This window comes from Triticum aestivum, chromosome 3B (assembly GCF_018294505.1).
Source record: "Triticum aestivum cultivar Chinese Spring chromosome 3B, IWGSC CS RefSeq v2.1, whole genome shotgun sequence".
In the NCBI taxonomy this organism is placed as follows: Eukaryota; Viridiplantae; Streptophyta; class Magnoliopsida; order Poales; family Poaceae; genus Triticum; species Triticum aestivum.
This window is the reverse complement of record NC_057801.1, coordinates 31,059,671-31,062,071: the sequence shown is the minus strand read 5'-3', so window position 1 is coordinate 31,062,071 and position 2,401 is coordinate 31,059,671. Positions and strand designations below refer to the sequence as shown.

Sequence of the window (2,401 nt, the reverse complement as noted above, 5' to 3'; positions counted from 1 at the left end):
GCTAATTTCCAGTCGGCTGGATTTTTGCAACAGATCCGAACGCCCTGGATGCCGTCCGTTATAGATCGTACGACCATCGCGCACCGAAACATGTAGTTCACTAATATTTACAAGCCTTGCCACCGCCTAGTGAAAAAACTGCTTCGTCTGTCTCTCTTCTTTGAATCCCCACACAGCGTCCTCCCAACCCGGCCGTCGCGGAAGAAGCCGCCGCCGTCCGAGCACTCTTCGAAGGCCTCCTCCAGGAGCACAACCATCCCGTCCGCCTGGCCGGCCCGCTCCCCGTCTCCCCCCACGCTCCCCACCACCAGCGCTGAGACCGAGTCATCCGGCGACGACGAGACCGCATCTGAATCCGGCGACTCCTCCCGCCCCGCGCGCGCCCGCCGCGACCTGAGGTGAGTGTGTGAGTGGTTTCCGATGCATTAGTCTCTCTCCATATTTTCTTCGATCCGGTGCTAGCTGATCTGATCCCGACGGTTGTCTCTGTTGTTGTCCGCGAGGGGCCGGGCGAGTGGGGTGCGCAGTGGACGGAGTTCGTCTCGTGGGAGCCCAGGGCGTTCGTCTACCACAAGTTCCTGGTAATCACTAATGCTTCCCATCTTGCCCCTCTTCAACATTTAAAATCACTGCTGCTGGCATGGTTTATTCGTTTCTGTACCTGCCCCCGCATGCACATTGTTATGCCTATGTAAAGACTAGATTATTGTAGGCTCCATCTCGTATCATCTCAAATTTTGGGTGAATTATGTGTGTGTTTTTTTGGTGAAATGCGGGCCGGCTTTCTGAATTGCACTTTTGTCTAGAAATGAGACGGCGTTGGACTATCACTTGGTAGAAATGAGTTTGACAGTGATTAATGGAAACATGTTGTTTTTGCTGCACTTCTGTTTTTTGTATTTTGGGATCTTGGCTGGACTGCATGCCATTGCCTCCGGGAAAGGAAAGATTGTAGTGATATTTTTACTGGCTTTAGTTCTACATTCACTGGAGCTCATGTATGGTCGGTTATTACCTGATCTATTATGGAAGAATGGGAATGTAGACGGTGTGAACAAGTACTTGTCAAATCTTGGCAGCCAGGTCTTGCTCGACATACTTGTAGCCCACGCCCTTGGCGTCCAGCGCCATGCGCACACGTGCAATGAACGGGCTCAGCCATTGGCCCAACAGCTTCACGTCTCCTTCGACACTCGCCATTGTTGTCGTTTGTTTCCTCCCTTCTCTCCTTGTTGATCTCCTGCTCCTGGTCCTCTTTCAGTCGGACTAATAGCTTTGCCTTTTTGCTGGTGGTTAACTACTTTTATATTGCTTCAGTACTGTTAACGCGCATCATCTTGTGAGCTGCTCCTCCGTTCCATAATGTAAGACTTTTTGACTCTAGTGTAGTGTCAAAAAATGTCTTACATTATGAGACAGAGGGAGTAGGTTGCAACTGGTAACTACTCGAAATTTTCTCCATGGAATTTCTTGGACGAGGGTGATTGTTGTTTGACACTTGTCTCCTCCATATGTTTCTGGCACACTCCTGACTTGACTCTCAAATCTGAAGCTTAAACATGTTGCTACTAGTTTCAGACTTTTGTCAAAGCAGGATAATGGACTTGAAGTGATTGCAGATTTCTTAGCAAGATCAGACAGACAAAAAGGAAGGTTCAGACAAGATACAACATGGGTGTCAAGGTGCGCATAGGTGCATTCACAAACAGAATTCTGAAGCTTCATGGCGTGCCCCACCAGACCACGTTGTCGACGAGTGCGTCCGTCACCACTCCCTCTGCCATCATGGCTCACATTTTTTGTTCTACAACAGTTGATGTAGCGTCTTTCATTGAATCTTCCACTGTTCAGATTACCAACACGACTCTTATGTAATTATTATGGTGCTAATTCTATAGTTATCAGGGTGCTAATGATATATTTATCACACTTGCTTATGGTAAAATTACCATGTTGAATTTTTCAATGGAGACATATATGTTTTTAACAGGTGTATGATGGTCTGTGGTAACTTACACTTGGGAAAAATTATTGAGACATACCTCGATATCTTCTGTGTAAATATCATGGTAACTTACGCACCATAGAAATGATAACTTACATACAATACTGTAGTAAATTTTGACACTGAAAACATCCCTCCCGTAACTTCCAAATAAATAACCTGGCAATACACGCATCATAGAACTTGATCACTCACGCATAAATACCCGTGTAAAAGTACCCCCCCCCCCCCCCGATAATTTCCTGATAACTTTGAGGGAAGTGGTGTTGATGAAATATCCCCAGTTACTCTGATGTGAACAACATGGTAAATCAGACATCAGAGACCTGATAACTTATGCACCCCGGTCCTGGTAACTTTGGCGAGAAGGGGTGCTGAAATATACCCCCAATAATT

The 2,401-nt window shown here is 46.6% G+C and overlaps 1 long non-coding RNA gene across 1 annotated transcript; it reads left to right on the top strand.

Moving 5' to 3' along the window:
* The first annotated feature begins 260 nt into the window (after positions 1-260).
* LOC123064537 (uncharacterized) lies at positions 261-1,966 on the top strand. Its single transcript, XR_006430723.1, has 3 exons — positions 261-398; positions 504-581; positions 1,620-1,966. It is a non-coding gene; the product is annotated as an uncharacterized lncRNA (long non-coding RNA).
* Positions 1,967-2,401: the final 435 nt, after the last annotated feature.